The sequence below is a fragment of the Agelaius phoeniceus genome, chromosome 7, assembly GCF_051311805.1.
Source record: "Agelaius phoeniceus isolate bAgePho1 chromosome 7, bAgePho1.hap1, whole genome shotgun sequence".
In the NCBI taxonomy this organism is placed as follows: Eukaryota; Metazoa; Chordata; class Aves; order Passeriformes; family Icteridae; genus Agelaius; species Agelaius phoeniceus.
The window spans coordinates 32,076,653-32,098,232 of NC_135271.1; the positions used below are offsets into that span (position 1 = coordinate 32,076,653).

The 21,580-nt window shown below is 36.1% G+C and overlaps 1 protein-coding gene across 6 annotated transcripts in view; it reads right to left on the reverse strand.

The window, feature by feature from the left end:
* The window catches only part of B3GALT1 (beta-1,3-galactosyltransferase 1), a 174,363-nt gene that overhangs the window by 94,397 nt on the left and 58,386 nt on the right, over window positions 1-21,580 (reverse strand). For all 6 annotated transcript variants that reach the window (XM_077181450.1, XM_077181449.1, XM_077181446.1 and 3 more), the window contains exon 2: window positions 1,914-2,053. The gene's annotated coding sequence lies outside the window, so the exon portion shown is untranslated. The remainder of the gene's footprint in view (window positions 1-1,913; window positions 2,054-21,580) is intronic.

The window sequence follows — 21,580 nt, forward strand, 5'->3', positions numbered from 1 at the left end:
AATATGTGTAGCATTGCACATAGCATTTGCTGACTTTTAAGTCAAATCTGCTTTAATGCTGTCGCTACACCTCTACATGCAGTGGCTGGCAATTTCTTCCTGTTAAAATATTCCTGATAGAGTTTGTTGCTTTTCAGTAGCTGGAAAGTAGTGTATTGCACTTTCAACTCATTATTTAGCTGCATCTCTGTTTCAGTTACAGATCTTATTGATATAATTAGGAACTATGCAATTTGCCCTTGTTTTTCTATATGCCTTGAGTGTGTTCTGTTCTTTCCCTTTTATTGCCCTCCCCAGGGTAATGCAATATAATAACATACCATATGACAAATGGAATCAACTGTAACACCATGCAGTGTCTTTTATCATGTAGCTTTTACAGTGTGACATTCCCAAGTTTGTAACTGATGAATATTGCATATCTTAGAGAAACTCCAGCTGTATGATGCTGCTTCTCCCATTGGAGGCATCCTTGCTGATACTCTGCAAACATGCAGCAGCCATCAGTCAACAGCACACCTGGAAGTGGCAGGACGTCCCAGCGTGTGGCAGTCCTCCCAAACTCCACAAAGTTGTTATCAGCAGAGTATTGTGTTATCATGAATTGTGCAGCACATAATTGATGTGTTAACAGTAATAATGAGTTTTGTATAGTTTGTGAGGCTTGGCTAAGGACTGTTGTATTTTTTCATGTCTTTAGAGCTCTTGGGAATTCAAGAATGTGTTTTTTCAGTTTTAAATATCCATAGGTTTGGAGTCAGTCTTCTGAAGCATGCTGTCTGGAAGCGTTAGATGCTGTTCTCTGAAAACTAAATATTAGCATAAATAAGGATTTTGTAGATGAGTTAAAGTACTTAGGGCCAAACTCTAAAGGAATTTCAGCTTTGTGGATATACTAAATTGGTGTGATAAGCTGATGGTGTTACTTAGGAATGCAAAACCCTGTAAGTAACCATTTCTTAATACTTCATGTGTGTTGCTATACCAGCATCTTAGGTTACCTTTAGTTTTGAGAGTGGAAGGGAGAGTTATTGATTAAGTAGATAGATTTGTAATGTTTAGCTGTAGTTTTCTTTTCATCTTCTGTTTGTGACAAAAATACAGTTTCAGACTATTCTGAAAGTAAGTATCACTGAAAAGTTTATAGGATGTTTCTGTTGTGAACAGTTCCATCAGGTAATGTGCAGTGAGCCCAGTGTCCAGTTTGTTTTAGGGAGTAGAGGTTATACAGTCTCCACCACATTGTGTCTCCCATTGTGACACTATAAGTGGTGCAGCAACTTTTCTCCAAAGCAGGAGAGCAGATGAGGAAAGGATTAATTTTTCTTCCCTGTTTGTCCAGATTTGGTCTTTGGTAAATATATTTCTACTCCTCTCTGGTCATGCTTAGGAAATCTAAGTGTGCTCAAGCTCTAAAGGAACTTTCCACCTGTCACCTGTATGAAGGGAGGGGTGGGTGACAGCAGATGGTGCTTTTCTGCAGTGTGCTTGTAATGCCCCAAGGGTTTGAGAACTTGGGGCTGTTGGGAGGGAACAGGAGCACACACAGCACAACTCCCTTTTACTCCTCTGTCCAACCACTACTCAATTGGCTTCCTGTAGCAACTAGTACAATGGTTTATTTAAAGGAAATAAATACAGGAAATTGATTTTATTAAAAGAACTGTAGGATACCAGCAATATATAAATATTTGCACTGAGAGTAACAGCAATTTTGCTCAAAAAGGTGATTCATTGTGTGATTGGGGGTTAGTAGGGTATATGTATTGTGTGGGTATATATGTCCTATATATGTATATATATAGACACATATAGAAGGAATTCTCAGAAATACTAGGAAGGGCAGGATAAACTATTTGGCACAATTATTTGTACATTTTACACTTTGATAGAGAATCAGCTGAATTCCTTACCTGATTTTTTAGAAACAGCTCTGTCTTTTCGTCCTTAATTTTTCTTTCTTGCTTATCTTCATCGCATCTACTGCTGTTCTCCACTGTTTGCTTGTCTCCTCATCACATATGAAACCAGTGTGAAGTCTATATTGAAAAACCTGCATTGACAAAAATGCATGAGTTACATATGTGTAAATGACAGACTTCTTGTTTCATTGTGTTTTTTTCTGTCTTCCATGAAAACAGAGATAGAACTATTAGAGACTTGGGGTCAAGTACTGAAGTAATAAGTTTGCAGATATGAATACTGACATAATTTTATGCTACTAACCACTTAATTTCATGCACAAAACCTATTTATATACATTTTTTTCACAAAATGTGTCAACACAAACATGTAGAAATAATGTGTGTCTTAAAACAGAAAATACATATTTATGAGAAACAGAGAATACAAGTGTTTGTCAAATTGTCCTCTGGAAGCCCAAACAACACCTTTAGAGTGCCCATTGATGCTCAGAGGTGTCACAGATGAGTTTACTTGCAGCACTGACCTGATTTCTTTTAGGCCTGGTCTTGAAGTTTACAAGGTGCCTATCTGAGACACCTCTGCAAAGTTCAGTGATTTTCACAGAATTCTGATATCCTTAAATTGCAAATGGCAATTTTGTGAACTGTGGTTCTAAGGTTCATCTGTTCTGTTTTCTGGTTTATCATTCTTTGATGTTTTTTGGTGGTGTGTTTTGGTTTGTTTTGTTCTTTGGGGGGTTGTGGGGTTTGTTTGTTGGGTTTTTTGTTTCTTTTTGTTGCGGTTTTTTTTTTCTCCCAGAACTTATATCTTGGCTTTTTGCAGTTCCAAACAATCCCTTCTCCATCTCTTTTGCATCTTTTCCCCACCTTTGCTTTGAGTAATCATGCCTTTAGGTGAGAATTTGTAAATTAAAATTTTACTGTCCTGTGTTATGACCTTAACTATTACCAACATTCTTATTTCTAAACCTCTGACTTCTTTAAGTAAGTCCAAGATAAACATCTCTTAGTAGAATCGGATGAAGACTATTTGAAACAAGACATTTTTGTCATACAACCAGATATGAAAAAGAATTAAAATTGGGAATGTACAGTAGTGCCAAGGAATTTTATTTGCTTGAGAAGGACAGTAGATATATATTTTGACCCTTTTCCAGTAGGATTTGTGTCAGAATGAAGACAAAAAGCATAGAAGTACTTAAAATGGATTTCTTTAAATGGCTCTACCTTCAATGCAAGGAATCCTTGAGTGTCCAGTCTCAAGGACTGCACAAACCTCTGCACAAGTGTGCCTCACAGCTGGGCCTGGACTGGCAGCTTTCTGTGGCTCAGACACCCCAATATTGTCCAGTGGACAGAATAGAAGATGTAATTAGCTTAAAAAGAGTAGAATTAGGATTTGTGTTTCCTTTTGTCTGATTACAAAAAAGCTTTACATATAATAAACACAGACATCAAAACTCACTTATGACAAGTAAAAGTTGCCTTGTACATCATTTATCAGGGAGCTCTGCCACAAGGCTCATCCTCATACACTTTAACATGTAAGATGTGTTGCCTTAGAGCATGCCACATTTTATTAAGTATCCAGCTTTTCACAGGGATGATATTAAATGAAAAACATTCTTATTTGCCTGGAAATTTATGCCATACACCAAATACCATTTTATCTGCAATTTCATAGCAGGAACCATCTGTCAAGTCCCCACCCCCTCAGTGCTGAGAAAGGCAGAGACTGAAGGTGAGAAATATATTTGCTTCTAACAACAAAAGCAGCTGCTGCTGTTACTTTTAGCTGCAAGGCAAACCTGCTGGAAAAGGTGACTGTCTGTTGTGGTTCCAGTACACTGGGACCAAACCTGTCTGTTGATGACAGCAAACCTCCTAAAACTTGGAAGAAAAATGTTTTATAGATTGTGTCAGAAGGCCATGTACAAACACAGCTCATCTGGGAGGTAGAGCCAAGAAGAAACTTTGGGCTAGAAAAGTATCAGATTGAAATCAAGAATCTCCCCCTTCTCCTGCCTTCCTTTTGGTAGAATATTACATTGCAAAAGACATTATTTTTCTCTAATGATAACAAATTCTGATATTAAGCACAGCAGGTAGCAACACTCAGCACAGAGTTAAAAAAAAAAAAGAATTGCATATTCATATGCTGAAATCTTTACCAGTGCTGCCAGCTGACTATTCCAAGTGGAAAAGGTACAAGCTTTGCTGTTCATTCTGCCAATTTCCTTTCTTAAAACTCTGGCACTGTGTTTTAAGGACTGGGTACTCTAATCTCTGTTATTCTTACCATCATTCATCAGGCTAAGAAAGATATTTACAGAGACAAGTCTTTTTTTTTAGTAGGATTGCTATTATATTATAGAAAATAGGTATACTTTTAAATTTATGGGAAAGGGAAAAGAGGTATTTCTTGAGTAAAATCACTTAATTCCTGTTACTTTCTTTCAGAGTGTACAAGGGGAGCACTGTGCTAGGATGTAAATATACCTAGAGTGTATTTCAAGACCAAAATATAAATATTGGTGAGAAAGGGCATTTTATGCAAATGTGTTTCCTGAGAGATGGCTTCCCTCCCTGATGGTTCTAGTAAGACAGAATAATTTGGGAAAAGAAGTGGAGTGCCCTGCCCTTTAGCTCTTTTCTCTTTTCTTGTATATCCCCTTGCAAATATGATTATGACAAAATAAAAGGTTCATTTAGATGGGAACTTCTTCTAAAGTATTTTCAGTATATCACCATAGAAAATGTAGAGATAAAGCAGAACTATAAATGGCAACACTTCTGTGAAGGGGAAACAGGTCAACATGCCTTACTCTGTATTGCACTCGTTTTCCTTTTACAGCCCACCTGTCAGTCCTGTTATCATTGTCTAGAAAAGAATTTACAGTAAGTCTTTGCTTCAATCAGTTTCCATGGTAACTTGGTTCTGTTTTAAAACCTTTACATAAAGATGGCTTGGTTAAAATGATAATGAGCTCCAGTGTTCGTCCATACCTGAACTGCCTTTCCCATTGCTCAAAACTAAGCAGCTAGGGGTGTCACTCCATCTGCTCTAGTTCTTTTGGTATCTACAGCAGTGTTTCAGTAACCAAGTCAGATCAGCTTACCCTCTGGAAATCTCAGATTTCTGAGTTGTAGGGGCTTAGGCTACTGGCTAGTGTTTGTACATGACGTGCTGTGAAGCAGAGGAAATCATGTTGGGGTCTGGAGTCTTGAGTTCACTGGGGAAGGATCCCTGTGCATGTACAGAACCTACACTGGGGCTGAAAGCTCCAAGGACCATGGTGTCTTAACCTATGAACCAGAAAAGGCAGACTGTCTCCTTTGCAGAAAATACTGATCTCAAAAGTATGAACAATAAAATCCCTTCAGACCAGATCAAGGGAAGAAAAAGTTCAGGGGAAAAAACCAAATGAAAGTTTAATTGATTCTAAAAGTATTGTGATAATACCCCATCGTTATGGATATGTATGTTTTATCCAGCCTTTTGTTATCCCTTATCCTAGTTTCAAGCTTATCTCTTGCACTCATCATTTCTGATTCTCTAGCCCAGTTGGACTTTGTCTTTGACAGTCTTGGTTTTCTTTCTGATTACTTTATACCAATTCTCATCTGGGAGAAAAATCAGCATTTTTTAAATGTAACTTAATAACACAAGTTTCAGTTAGAGGAAACAAAGAACTTTTAATGTGTATCTGATAGAGTTCTTCAGCAATTATTCTGAAAACTTGCTGCATTTCATAGATGACACCTTCCAAGTGCTATCAGCAATTCTTAAGATTCTGTACTAGATCTGCTCTTGTTGTATTGGGTAGCTTAATATTTATATAAGAAGTTTTTTGTTCCATTAGGGGCACTGAAAGAATTTATGAAATAAGTTTTACACATCTGTATCTTCCAGGCAGGCATTTAAAAAGATGCTGAATGTAGGTACAGACCAGTTAATTTATGCTTGAGTTTTCCAAAGACACAGTAAAGATCTTGTGTTTCACCATGGGATAACACATTATTTTTCCATGGTAAGTGGTTGTCCAGCTGGTCTGTATTAAGCATCTTAAATAACAGAGTCAACTTGGTCATCTGCTGATTCCTCTGGGTAATGTAATCTCCCTGTAATTTAGTTGCCCTTTAAAAGGAGTCAGTACCCTTGTCCCAAGCTAAATAATTTGTGTGTACTAGAAGTTTGATTTAGACCTACATAATTCCCCCCAAAAACATTGAAAAAAAAAAAAAAGCTTTCAAATGTATTTTTCCAGCTCTTATTTTTAACTAACAGTTTCATTTACTCCTGATGTCCTAGCACTGTCTTGTAGTCATTAATTTCTGAGGGAAGGGCACTGTCAAATCAGGGTATCATAAATCTACTGAATTCCTTTCATCAGTCATGGCAGTAACGTCTTCACAGTACTCCTGTGTCAGGAAAGCATGACCTTCTCTGACTGATCTGTGCAGACTATGCTTAATTGAACTGTGCTTTTCCAGTAAGCATTTTAACTTTCACACAATGATTTTTCCAACAGTGACATCCAAACAACTGGTTTCTGTTTTCTGAGTGAAAGAACAAATAACATCTGATGCTTTGTCAGTTGAAAAAAAAGTAGTTCCTATTTTTAGTACTTTTAATATCTTTTATCTCAACTGAACAATTAAATCTGCTTAAAATGTCCATGTTTTTTAATTCCTTTTATAATCCTTTGTATAAAAGAAGAGGGCTGATTCTGTGCCTCTTCACTTTTGTAGCATTATGGATTCCATCCTGATGAAAAATCAGTGCTCTAGAAATACTGTACCTTGATATGAGAACTCAGCAAACCAGCTGTCTGCCTGAGATGGGGCATTCCTTGTTATACAATGGGCTTTATTACAGTTCTTACTTCATTTAACTAATCTGCTCATTGCAGTGTAATGCAAAAGGCTATACTTCCTTTTGCCCTGGAAGTTTTTTTCAAATATACAGCAGATCAATTGCTAACTGCAAAACCATCTTAGTTATGTTGTTTGGTGTTTCAGCCTCTGATTAAAAATTACTGTTAAATTTAGAGTGTCTTATTCCTTAATTTTTAGCTCATGATGCTGACTTACTTTTTTAGAAAAGACTCTTCTTGATTATTTTTTATTTTTAAATGGATTTCATCATCCTATATTAATTATTACCAAGTATTTGAGACTACCAGTATCTATTACAAATTTGCCTGCTTGTAGGAGTCTAAATAGTTAATCTCTGTGCTTTAAATAATTGTATGATTTCCCCCCTTTTTTCCCTACCCTCATGCACTGCTCTATACTGCTGTTTTTTTTTTATTGTGTATACAATTAATAAGATTTTGATACCTATTTTCCCCCTGAGTGCTTTCTAAAGACACATATTTTGAAATCTAGTTACAGTGTGATTAAAGTAGAACAAACCTGTTTGGATAAAATAATTACAGCTCAAATATTCATGCATCCATGAAACGTCACATTACAAATCTCAGACAGCTCTGCTGCTGAAGGCTGAATGGGCTATGTATAAACAAGTATGTAAAATGAGGATTAGTAGGGTAAGAAGTTAACTGTATTTGCAGTTGCTGCTGGTGCATACTTTTGAGCTGGATGAACTTTGCAATGGCAATGTGAGCCTAAGTCTCTCTCTTTCCTGCTTCCTTTGGTCCTCTTACATCCTACGTGATGTGTTGTCCAAACTTCCACACTATGTCCTAAACTTACTTGTGAGATATCTCTGTCTCTGATTTCATTTTTCTTATGCAAAGTATCTCCTCTCCCTGGTTATATGTGAGAAATCATGTTTTGAAGTGTGTTACACAGGAAGAGATTAGCAGAGGAGTGATGTTGTGAATGTTACCGGAGAAGAACTGGAGGTGCAGAGAGAGTTTGGAGAGTGTGAAGACAGGAAAAGCAGTGCTTTGTTTCTCCTCTCTGCTTGCTCCTTCTGTGAGTAGCACAGCCAAGACAGGAGTTTGAAAGCAAGTTTATCAGGATCACAAAGTTGTTAGCTGCCAAATTATCAAAGTAGAAGGACCCATAGAACTGAATCAGTCACTTTCCCTTTGGCATGTGTGGTTTGAGTCAGAACTGCAGCACGTGAATAATCTCACACTCTTTGCTTCTGCTCTTCTCTTGCCTCTAGTCCTCTTCCTGGCAGAGGCACTGGCCTAAATGCTACTGATCTTTATTGTTGTGAGTCGTAAACAATAATTATTTTATGATGGTGCAGGATAGGACAGAGCAAATAGTTGCAATGGACAGAAGAGTTAAAAGCTCAGCTCAAATCAGACATAGTTCAGAGACCACCAAACCCTGTTCTGGGGTCTTTGGAAGACCAAAAAAATATTGTCAAGAAATTTAATTTAATTTAACTTAATTAAGAGGTTCTTGTCACCAGAAGCTCTTTGTGATGACTATTGACACATGGAACTATCTGATCAATTATTTGTCTTTTAACAGAACTGTTTTAAAAAACACACCCCTTCAGGTCACATTAAAATTTTAAAAGTTCCACCGTATTTAGAAGATAAATGGTAATCACAAACATAATGTTTTCATGTCCCCTAATAGCACCGAAAAATTAGATATGTATAGTTTCCAACTGAGTTTGCTGTTTCAAGGTGACAAAGATGTGGTTAACCATTATGTCTGGAATATAACAGAGTTAGCCTAGTGAGTAGGACTCAGGGGAATTCAGATTCCCTCCATGGCTTCTAGGCTTTTCGCCCTCTTCTATAGAATGGAGACCATGACTTCCAAAATTTGTGCAAGGATAAGAAATACGTTCCAGACTCTGTGATTCCCAGCCCTTATGAGGAAGAATGAGAGTGCTGCTGTGTATATAAGTACCTAAACAGTCAATAATTCCTAGTTTCTGGTCATAATTTTGTCTTGATTTACTTCATGATTGGAATTTCCAACATGAAGATTTTCAATGACATTACATAAAGAAATCTAGTGTAATATATCAATTTTCCAGAATTTATATCAGATCCCAGATGATTTCATTTCTAGAAAGAAATGCATGCTTCCCCTATTACTTTTAGAAGTATTGTGTATGCAATTAGTTTTCCTCTATGTACTGAGAATCTGGGGTTTGTGGGTTTATTTATAAAATCAAAATTAGCTTGTTTGATTTTCCTCTTCCTTTCCTTCTTTAAAAAAAATGTAATTTGAAGGAAGCACAAAATCAGATTGAAGAAGTAATTTTGGGCTCTTGAGATTATATGGCAATTATATTTCCTCTTACAAGGAAAAGAATTAATCTTTTCTAAATTAGAGATGTGAAAAGAGTCAACTATGGAGGTATATGTCTTAAGCTGCAACAAAAAAAACAGGGTCAATAAACATTGTCTGTCTGGGTCTGGCATTGTTCTAGAAAATGGGGCAAATACCAATCTAATATACAGAATATGATGAATTCCAAGGTTACACATGCCATAGCTATGGGTCTGATTCACCATCTTTGAAGTCCAAAGTGCCTTATGGATGACTGAGCTTTTAAACTGGAAATGAAGCTCAAAGGGAAATGGGTTTGATAATTTTTGCTAAGATGTCAGTTTAGTCAATCAGAGAATAGCCTAAAAAAATAGGATTAGGATGAAACAGAAAGATTTTTGCAAATCTGTCAATGTCTAAATGTGCAAGCTTCTCTAGTCATCTGTATTTCTCCCCATCATCTCCAAAAACATAAGTATAAAATCAAGACTTATTTAAGACAGTGTAGCCTGTAACATTTAAAAGAAGCTCAGCTTTAAAAGAAAGAAAAAAAAAAATAAATTCATGTGAAAAAATTAGGGTAAGACTCTCCAGAAAAGCAGAATTCAAAACATGTGCTGAGGAGCTGAATGCTGATCTAAGTCTAGTAAAAACATAAAAAGAAAAAAAAATATATATGGCAAGTAACTGTCATTTGTATAGTGATACTCTAATCTTTGTGCTGTTCAGGAGTTTTCCTATCAGGATTGTTTAAGTTGCTTTTCCTCTATCCTTTTAAAAGGACTATAAATCTCTAACACTGCCTTTAATACATACAAAATTACCTATCTAGCATCTTTTTTAGACTGTTAAAATGCCCAGTCCTTTATGGTTCATATTCAGAACTTTCAATAGCTAAGTAAATTGTTTATGCATGACTTGCATTAGGAGGACACTGTAGTTAGTACTTAGTAGATCAAAAGCCCTCTGAATTCCCACTCAAACTTAATTGTTTTGATGGAGGAACTTAATAGGCAAGCTTTTTATTTCTAGCAATTGTCTTTTAATAGTAGTATAGTAGTGGGACTTGTTGAATTGTTTCTAAGGTGGGGTTTTTTTTGTCATTTTTTGTTTCATTTTGAGAAACAGAAGTTACAAGACAATTTTTTTGACTCAAGAAGCTTACTCACTCGTGAGAATTTGTTACCTTTGCTACTGTAAAATTTATAAATCCAGTCATTACCGAAGCCATGAAAATTAAGTAACATCAACCATGCTAGACTTAAAAATACCTAAAACAATTTTTTAATACATCATCTCTTTTTAATTTCAAAATGATGCCTGTAATGTTCTCAGCAATGCAAAATTTAGATTTTTAAATTTGGGGAGTGGGAGTTGAGAGAGAACAATGACGCATCCTACAAATGCAATGCAAGAGCTCAGTATTTTTAAGGTCACTTCTCCTTCTTATGAATATCCCTGATGGCTGCCTAAAATCAATTAGATTTAATATATTCTCACTAAATTTCTGCTCCTCAGTACTACAGTAACACACTTTATTAACAGCATGAGAAGCAGTTTTGGAAATTCTACAATCTAGAACTGAAAACAAAGATAGTGAAAAAAAAATGCTGCTTTTCTATACATACAGTCATGGTTTGAATGATGGGGTTTTTCCTCTTAGTTTTGCTTTTCATTTCTATGAATATTACATTGGGAAATCATCTTTTAGCTATTTTTTCTGTGTGTACATCAGATGCCCAGGTGGCATAAGTTAGCTACATTAACTTCCCTGATGGAGTACAGATTTGTATCACCATGGAACGGAGAGCATAGACATGTAACATAGCATGGCATAAAACTTTTCTCATCTACCAGAGGTTATCTAACTTCATGAGAATTTCCAAGTACTTAGTATCTTGGACTAAGGACTAAAAAACTTGGTGGGAGCTTTGCCACTACCTTCTCTGGAGCTAATGGGAAATACATAACTCAGTTTTAAGCTACTAGCTCAGATCAGATGATTACACAGAAATTTAGCAAAGGTAAAGTTGATTTTATATGGTCCAAATCCCTATTTAACAAAAAAGAAAGAACTATATTCTGTTAATCTCTTTTTTGAAATTCAAATTATGTTGATACCTTAGGGAAATGTCTGACTAGAGGCTAACAGGGTTTGCATGAGCTCTAGATGATTAACCTACTTTATATTGCTCTCACCACCCTGCATTGGTTAATCATTATCTTCAGCAGTGTCTTGAACAATTAGATAAAACATCATTTATTTCTTTTCTATATTTAGAAAACCTTAAGCTAATCTTATTTTTCCTTTATTTTCCATCGCGCTTGGCATATGATGGAACGTGCATAGTAGAATTAATGTAAGACAAAACCCCCAGTGTCTATCCTTGACTAGATTCAGATGAGTTAATTCTTTACTGTCCCTCCAGGCCCAGTATCCATTACTGTTGAATCAGATACTATGAGTTTGTAACTGGCAATGAACAAATTTTAAAATTCAGTCAGGCATTTTCTCACTCAGAATCTGGTTTATAAGCTGTTTTGTTTTTCCTGAAGCATTAGGCAACTGATTGAGAAGCCTGGTAAAAAGAAGCCAGTCTGTTGTTATGGTAGTTTTGTGATACAGTTCTGGGTGTGTGTGGTGATCAGATGGTGTATTTCCACTCAGAAAACAATTACACTGGGGTAGGAGGACTATTGGGTTACCAATTATTATAGATGGGCTTTCTAGTGGTGACTATATCATGGAGGTGAAAAAGAGTTTTTCAGGTTCATGTCCAGGCTTACCAGCTGTAACCCTCCATCCACAACACAACTAGAAATATGTAATCTGTGTGTTCTTCCATTCCTCTGTTCAGGGATACAAATATTGGTCTTCAGGATTTCAAGATGGTGTTTCAGAATGTTATCAGTTACTGGTGTTAGAGTGACTTTTTAAAATTACATGAGATTTTGCAATGGTCAGTTCTGCTCTGAATTTGCAATTCACAGAGGAATCTGACAAACAGTTTTATTGGATTGGTAGAAAATTTTCTTTCTGTATCCTCACATTCTCCTATGAATTTTTTAGTATTTTTGTAAAGAAAATACATTAGGTGGTTCTTACAACACTGCATGCTTGAACCATAATGTCACATCGCATGCAATATTTTTAACTTTTCTTAAGATGCTAAATTAACAAGAATTTAGAAGTATATTCTTTAACACATTTGCAAAAAGGCCATATGTAAGAAAGGAAGATACAGCTGTGCTTATCAGTGCACCTCATCATGCTTTTCTAAATTTTTTCTGGTAGAAAACGATGACAGTTTATTATTAAGTAGAAATACATTTAGACATTATTGAAGAAATCTTTTGGAGGAAAATAAATATAAGCAGTTAATAAAATCATTATATATAAAAACCAGACATTTGCAAAGAAATTTTATCTTATCCCACAAGGAATGCCATCATAATACCAGAACATGTAATTTCTTTTGAGAGAAGGTACTTATCTATGCCCAGTATTGGGTCAGAGTCAGCCTTTATGGCCTCAAATTAAGGAACCAATTACAATGAAGAAAATGCAATAGCTAGGGAAAAAACTAGGTTTCAACATATGTACATTTCTAGATTGTATAGTGGATCTGATTTGCATTAAACTATGTGCTGAATTCCACAAGAATATCTAATTCTTGTAATTTGTGAGACTACAATCCCCAGGAAAAGTCAGTCTTTTTTCTTTGTATTTTTCCTGTGCACCATCAAACAGAAATATGTCTCACTAAAGATAGTTATTAAAAAAACTTTTATACTTATTGAAAACACACAAATCCTTGAATACTGTTATGTGGCATTGGAAAAGTGCAAAAGACATCATGTGACATCAGCATGTCCTACAGAAAAATAGGAGGAGTGCTAGGTGGTAAAAGTGCTCAAGTGACTGAGAAAGAGACTCGTACCACAGGCTGCAGAAGGATGCAAATGAAATCCAGAGTCTGTCTGATTATCTGTTAACAACTTCTTCCCCTAGCTCTGAAGATTGATGAACCTGAGCATGCAGCCCTGCTGCTCTCATGGCAGACCTCAGGTGGCCCTTAGCCCCTCAGAGCATCACTGCCCTGGGCTCAGCTGCTGTCCCCTGCAGCAGCAGTATGTGACACTGAGCCATGCTCAGGGGCATGTCACACCTACCTGAGCTTGGATATATCTGCTTTATTGCTTACACTGCCTCTAGATGGCCAGTGCTAGAAGTACAAATGTCAGCTGAGTAACTAGGACATCTTTGTGATGGTAAGGACTGCCTAATTTTGGAGACCTTTTATTTATGAGAATCCCATCACAGATAAGAAAAGAACTACATATTGTAGGCATTTATTTAAAAAACAAAAGAATCCAACATGCAAAATTGATGCATAATATTCTTTTTAAATACAGCTTCTTCAAGGAATTCTGTGCCACATTTTTAACATTTCCCAAGCCCATATGTTTCAGAGCTAGGTATTTAAATATCTCTTTCCCAGAACAGTACTAATAGAAGATTTCATTAACAACATTTAGGAGTTTAAATTATTGCCACAGAAACTGATATATTATAGTGCAAAAAGAAAAAGAGAGAATAGTTCCCCCCCCAGCATATTCTCAGTGTATATTATATGATTTATAGGGAGAATAATCACATAAATAAACTATGTTTTTCTTTTTGAAAAGATACAAAGCTAGATTTATATCCAAATTAGGAAAGTGTTATCAAAATAAAATAAAAGCTTTTCACCTGCAAAAATCCTACATGAATACTAAGCACATACTGTATATTCTGTGTGCAAGGAATTTGTATTTGAAAAGGTTCAAAGCTATGGGGTTTTAGAAAGAAACTGTGGGGAGCTGCTGTAAATTCTTGAAAAATAAAAGGTTTTCTAATGTGCCATAATAAATACCTTATGATCCTGTGATTATTTTTTACTATTTCTATGCAGACTATGTACTGAGATAAATTTCCTTTTTCATCCATCCATCCATTAGATTGCCTGCTAGGTCTAATTCATTCATTCTAGTACAGACTCAAGTCTTCTGCTTCCCACCCAGTTCCACATTCCTTGGTGGTGGCATGTTCATGTACTCGCTGGGCAGATCCTCTCCTGATCTTGGGCCATGCCTGCTGGAGGTAGTGGATCTACATGGGACAAGTAGTTGTGCCTGAAGTTTATTGTCCTGGAATAGAACAGAGGCACCAGCATTGCATTTAATGGAAATTTTTGCTGGCTGTTTGTTTGTGCCACCATCCTTTCAACCATGAATTCTCTCCATGCAGAGATATATTATTTCCCTGGTGTTACTAACTCCTCTGATCAGATTTGCAAAACAAAGGAGATCACTGTGCTGGATTTGAGTATAGCCTTTTAAGCCATGCCAATATTGTTTTAAAATTACATGCTTACTGTTTAACAATTAAGATTATGTAAGGCTATCTATGCACGACCTATTTAATTTTATCCTACCCATGACCTCTCGTGTCCATCTGTGTACTTTGAATTGCAGCTGAAGTAACTTCATTTTTGACAACTTGAACACTGATGGTGCATCTGCTACGGAATGAACTTTATGTGGGATAAGAATCAGTGTGAGAGCCCACAGTGCAGGTGGTCAGTTCACACTGAACTTGCCTGAACTGCTGCCTTTCCCTTGGTGAATAGATGCAAACTGCAGCCACTTTGACTAGTAGACTTTTCACACCAATACTCAAAATTTGAAAATCTACCTGGTCGTATTTCTTTTTTGCTTCAGATGCTGCCATTACACAGGCATGGAAAGTACCTTCACTGGTAGTTTTCAGCTCTGTTGTAGTAATTCCTGTTGAAAAAATTCAGATAATCCTGTGTATTTTTTTTGTGTTTACAGTGTGTGATGTAGCTCTCTCAGTAGTTTTGATGTGTTTATCAAAGGTGATTAAATACTATAAAAATTTTCCAGCTCAATTCTCAGACGGAAGAGACAATCCAAACAAGCATACTCTAAAACTGGAAGTGGCCCCAATACAAACCCGTATTGGCAAAATGAGGTACTTTTAGCTAGGTAAGATGGTGTACCACATTTGCAGCTGTGTTTATTTTAGTCCTTCTTGTTGTGGAGCAGACAGTCAGAAATTCTTCCTTCTCAACAGAAATTCTGTTGAGCAGAATTGAGTTTTGTGTATCCCACTGCCAGAGTCTATTGATCAGATCCAGGGAAAATACACGTTGACTTTTTTGACATTTTGTTCCTTTCTATGAAACAAAGTTTCCATTACAACTGTAAGAAACTGAAACCTCAGTTTCAGTTGAATCCAGAGTATGGTTTAGGGCTTCTGTAGGTATGAAATGTAGAAAAACAAAGGTTAGTAAATGTTAGCTGTGTTTTAGCAGTTGGTATGGTGTCTGACCCAATACTCTAGGTGTACTCTGTTAAGGGTAAGTTGTCCTTCAAGCCAAAGAGGTAAAAAAAAGTTAATAGGACATTTTGGATAGCTCTGAGAACCTAACTGTTAGCTTGGCCATGCCCTCATGCTCTAATCATAAAGTATTTTTTCCACTGTTTCAAGCCAAAATACAAGTTTTATAGGGTATTTTCAATCTCTTAGTATTTTTCTTTTTAATTGTATGACAATATAATATCAACATGGTGAAACGGAACTATGACATTTCCTGGAATGCTCTGACTGTATTAAACCTTGTCCTGTCTGAACAGGATTAAATACCAGATAAATACCAGATTCTGGTATTTATTGCCAGAATCTGAGAACTGCCTCCACCCAATGCCATTTAATCTCTTGCAAGTACTTGAGTATCATCATGTTACAACAGCGAATTTAGGGTTACATGATCTGGTTAAGATGCTGTGTACTCTTTTTTCCTTTAAGTTCCCTTGCACAGATCCCAGCTGATGCATATCTTTCTGTTCTCCCCGGTATACTTTAATCGGTGAACTTTTGAGATTTCACATCCTGTCCATAAAATTATTGCAGCAGCAAAGTAACAACGGTGTTTGTTGTACATACAGATTTACTTTTTGTTACTACAAATATTTAATTGACTTGGTAGAAAAAGATTTATAGACAGCTAGAAAAGGCAGAACAAGAATTTGATTTCATACATAATTCAAATGAACTTGCTATTGGACCGTTTCTGACACAGGTTTGAACTAAGAAATTTAAACCTACATATTTGCTATACAGTACTAAATATTAAAACAGAGAGCATCCTATAGCATCATTCTTAATGTAGTGCTTAATGAGTGGAAGGGGTAATTGGCACTAGCTCTAACTTCGGATCATTGCTAGCTGCAGCCATTACTGTCCAAAGTTGCATTTTAGGCTGAATGCTGACTATTCTGTCTGTGGAGAAACTTTCTGTTCCCTCTAATTAAACTGGATAATGCAATTCATGAACTGTTTCTGGATCAGTGCTCTCCTTACTTTAATGGAAATCAATGAAAAATAAGTAGGCTTCCATAGGAGGAAATAAAAGTACAAATTCAATCTCAGAAAAACAGCCCATGAAGATTTGTCAAAAGTAAAGCACATTGGTGACCTACAGCCTTTTCTGGGCTTAATGCACTGTGCTTGCCTTGGAAATGCTAAGGGCCAGATGGAATTATTTCAGGCTTCTTCGAAATGAGTTATCAAGTCCTGCTGCTCATACATAGCCAAATAAGCCAGAGTTTTGAAATAAGTTATCAAATCTTGGCACCAATGCACCACCAACCAGTGGGTTTGCAATAGACTGCTGTGGAATGACCAAAACAAATCTCAGTAAAAGGGAAGCCAGAACACTTCTGTGACTGCAATTACAATAAAAAAGGCTGCAGCTTGCCCAGTGCAGCAAATCCACCACCTCTAGAAACATCTTCTTCAGCAGGTTTTACTACTTCAGCTTCTCTTGAAAACTGGAAGATATAACAGTCCCTACCAAGAACAGAAATGCAGCACCAAATTAGATTTTCCTAGCCCTTTTCCAGTTTCTTTGCCTTTGCTGTGCAGAGGGCCTTTAAATGATTTATGTTTCTTCTGTGGCCTAAAGCATTCTTCCTTTAACAGAGAGAATAGCTCCCTGTACTAATCTGGAGAGACATCACTTGGGTAATAGTGCATGATGTGTTGCTCCTAGAGGAAACCAAATTGAGTTTTGGACAATAAAGCAGAAATTGGGCTGCTTTTCTACTTTTAATAATGTACCTGTTCAGATATAAGTCTCTTTCTTATTTGTTGGCAGAGGGTGTGTAAATCTTTTTAAAATATTGTCAGAAGATGCAGTAAAGGTGGTTTCCAGTTTCTAACATGTGATGTAATTTGGAGAAAAATATTAATAGGTATGAACCAACATTTTTGTAACATTGTAGTTGCTATGATAAGACAACTTTGTTGTCTGGAAAGCTAGAAAAGCCCTAACTTTGTGACAGTGCTCCAAATCTATACTGAAAAAAATCTATCAAAATTCTAGTTTTAAAATTCTCCAAGAATCTTTTGTATGCAGATTATCTCAAAAATCTGAGTATTTATATCTCATTTAATGCATGTACTTTGTAACTGTCTAGGATGTTTAATGATGATACTTAGGTTTCTATGGAGAGTTAATATATTATAGGCCAGCAGCAAAAGCCTTCCAGTCCTGCAGGGGCAACAACAAGGTGGATGAAACAGTCAGGTGTCAACTGCATGGGAACAATGCCCATCATGGAAGGGTTTGCCAGGGAAGATGACCAGGCCTCTATCTTTAGCTACAAAGCACAAGCAGAGGGCATCTTTAAAAAGCTGCTTATCATCATGTCTCAATTCTCAATTTCATCTCACTATCCATTGCTGGTTTTGTCAGTTCCTACTGTTTTCCCCAAACGATTTCTCTTCTGTGTACTTTTTCTTGCCTCCTAAGCCTCAATGGAATTAGAATGTTTAAAACCATTAATTGCAAAGGCCTAATTTGTTTTCTGTGATGTGAAATGAATCCTTCCAAACATGGACTGTCTAGATGAAAAAAAAGGTCAAACTTATCTTTTAAACTGTTAAAAACAGTAAGTCAGCCTTAATATTGTACATGATAACACATTCTTTCTCAGTATTTTTGCAATTTTTGTTTCTCAATGACTATTTCATCCACTTGAGTTAGCTCCTGTCTCTTCTGTGCAGCAGTAGTATTTGTTGCCATCTAAGAACCTCCTTAAAAGAGGAAGGAACTACTGTTTAGTGTTGAATTGCAGGGAATTAAGAAATTCCCATGAAAACCTTTTTAAAATTATGATGACAGGATGCAGGTGAAATAATGACAAAAGGATTTCTTTCATGAGACTATGACTTGCCTTGCATAAAGAACTCCACCAGAGTATGCCTAAAATGGATGTCTGTGACTCTGTATCTGCCAAAGGTTACCAGCAGTTCCTGGTAAGAGAAGTAGGAGGCTTCCTGGTGTTTCTCTTAGCATGGATTTAGCAGTTTAGTCAGAGTCTAGGCTCAACAGTAATTATCTACCTTAGCTGTCACCTCCAAATGATCCCTTAAATATTTATACATAAAACATTTAAACATGACAAATGCAAGCAAAATCCTGTGAAATTAAAAAAAAAAAAAGACATTAGGGCTAGACTGCAGATTCCCTAACAGTGTGTAACTGATTTTTCCAAGTGAAAGAATACTTAATATCAGACTCAAGATAGTTTAGTGAACTTACTTGCTTTTGAGTGAAAAAAAACCCAAAACCCCAAACTGAAAACCATGCAGAATACAGATCTCTGAACCCTTACTCATCTCTGCCCCTGTATTTGTCATCCTCCTACCAGAAATAATTAGAGCCATCTCAAATTCTGCCTCTTAATCTGACTAAATAATTTCCATGTAGATTTCCCTTCCAGGGGTCTGTTTATGATCTTCAAAGCTATTTCATCTTAAGAAACCCTGTATCTTTGATCATTTGTTTCAAACAGTATCCTATCATTCCAGTAAAAGGAAATTAACGTTTAGAGGACACCTTCAGGTAATTCAGAATCCTAAAACAGTATAATCATAATTACTTGGAGAAATACAAATACTTGGAGATCAAAACAAGGATCTAGTCCTCTTTCTTATTAAGGGATGATTTTACAAAGAGAAAAACTCTTTTTGAGATTTCACATGTATCAATAAACTATGTGTGTCATCTTTCTCTGCCTGCAGAGAATTTACAGATTGTAAATTTTGGAGAATTAGGAAAAAAACAAGGATATTGTTGCAGATAATCTCAACTATGTCCTTTGTCCTGCATAATTGCACCTTTCTTTTTGTTCTACCTTTAAGTCTGAACAAGGCTTCTAAGGCTTAGGAAAGCCCCAGTAGGAGCAAGGGGAATGTGCTGTGTGTCATCCCCATTGTGCCCCCTGCCTGTGCCTTTGCTCCCTGAATCCAGTGGCGGGACCTACAAGGAAATTTCCTTCTATGACAATGGTTTTATGCCTAGAAAGTCACAGTGAATAGTTGTGATGGCAGCTTGCTTTACTCTAACAGCCAGAGTTATTTCCTTCTGTTACAAAGCACAAATCTGTTGTGTCTATTTGGGAAGAGACAGTGAAGCACTAAATTGTGGGATTCAGTGTGGCCATATCAGTGCAGTAAGCAGGTAACCAAAACATGGATACCTCCTTTGCAGCTAATAAAATCTGACTACTACTTCAAAATCTAGGAGCAAGCAGAATCAGAGTATATGCCAGGTTATTGCTTTGCCCCTCTATTTTTTTATAAGAATTATATTGTCCTGTCCACTGAAACTCATTAAGGTACAAATTAGAAGTTGTGAAGGAAAGTCATCCTTCATTGACCATTCATGCTGTGTTGTTGAAAGTCGTTTTATTTATGATGTTTCCCTGCCTTTTCAATGTATCATATATCAGACAATTTATCAGAAAGTTGTAATGAACTCATGATTTGATACCATTAACAGCTGCACAAACAACACAAGCTGTAGATCTTCAGTTTTGAAAATTCAATTATATGTTCAAGCTACAGATTATCTGGAGTTTAGACTTTAATTCATCCTGCCAAAGGTTATATCTTTGTGTATTATCTCTAACTGATTCCCAGGGTACTTTCTAAAATTAAAAATATGAGACTTCTGAAATATTTTCAAACTTGATGCCTCAGTGATTTATACAATTATTTTGATTTAAGAAAGTTGTAAAAAAAGGCTTTGGTTGATTCTTGGGGGCACTGCAAAGTTACAGCTCTCTCTAAACTCAGTTAACCAAAATTGTACTATATACACAGCCAAATAGCAATGGGAGGAATACCTGTTCTGTTCTCTCCTTTACTGCTGGACAGTACTAAAAGCTATTCTACATTCATACTAGCAAAGACAAAGACTTGAAGGACTCTTTTGTAAATCAAATCTATTTCTCCCTACCCTAACATTTGAAGCAGTATATTTTTATCAAAACCATTCATTTTGTTTCTGTGATACACTGTAAACAAAGACTCAATTTTAACCAGTAATGAAGTTTTTGTGCGAACTAAAAGCAAATGCTACAACTATTTAGAAAAATACAAAGGATTGGAAAGGATGTCCCTTCAAAATGTAGAAAGTAGTAATGGAAAGTATTTGAGATAATGTTGTAAATTGAATTGACCCCAATACAATAACTATTCATAGATAAATAATGACTATCCCCATAGTGCCTTATAGAATTTAAAAAATAGTTTATTGCCTTCCAATAAATAAACAGTAATTCTGTGAAAACAGTGTGATTATATTACTTTTTGTTCTGAACGGTCAGCTTTTTTTTATGCATACTTTTGAATAGGGAATTGTAAGGATAATACATTTTGAAATCCTGTATGTACATGCCAAAGAAACCATTTGAAAGCACTGCTCTTTGTGATTTTACACTGCCAGTAAGACATAGCACTTTAAACTTGCTCTGTCAAATATACCATTTGTCTCAGAGATTACACAGCACAACCTTTCTTTTTAAGCTTGTTATTACTAAGTATCCTTCAACACATTGGGGATGGTATTTAACACTTTGCCTTTTACCCTGAAACCACTCTCTGAAAAGGGAATTGCTTTGTCACAGATAATTCACAATAGACCACATACTTAAATTTTAAAATATGGTAATTTACAGCATAGAATTAGCAGTACCATCAAATATTTCCCATAAGGATAACTACGATGTTTGAATTAAAAGTACATATTTGTAACTCAAAAAAACGTATATTTGAAAGTAACAATTAATTATAAGAAGCTCTCCCTGTATCATGGTTCAATGAGAGAAATAAGAAATTTCCTTTAATGCAAATGAAAAGCAAATGTGAAAGTGCAACTGTGAAGGGCTATAATATTTGCTGTCCCTAAGGACAGAAGGGCAAACTGAGAACTGGCAGTTTCTACTGAGAGGCTGTCGTGACACTGGCCACAGATTTGAGTCCATGGTAGTCTTTGCAGGGACCTCACTGTGGCTTTCTTCCT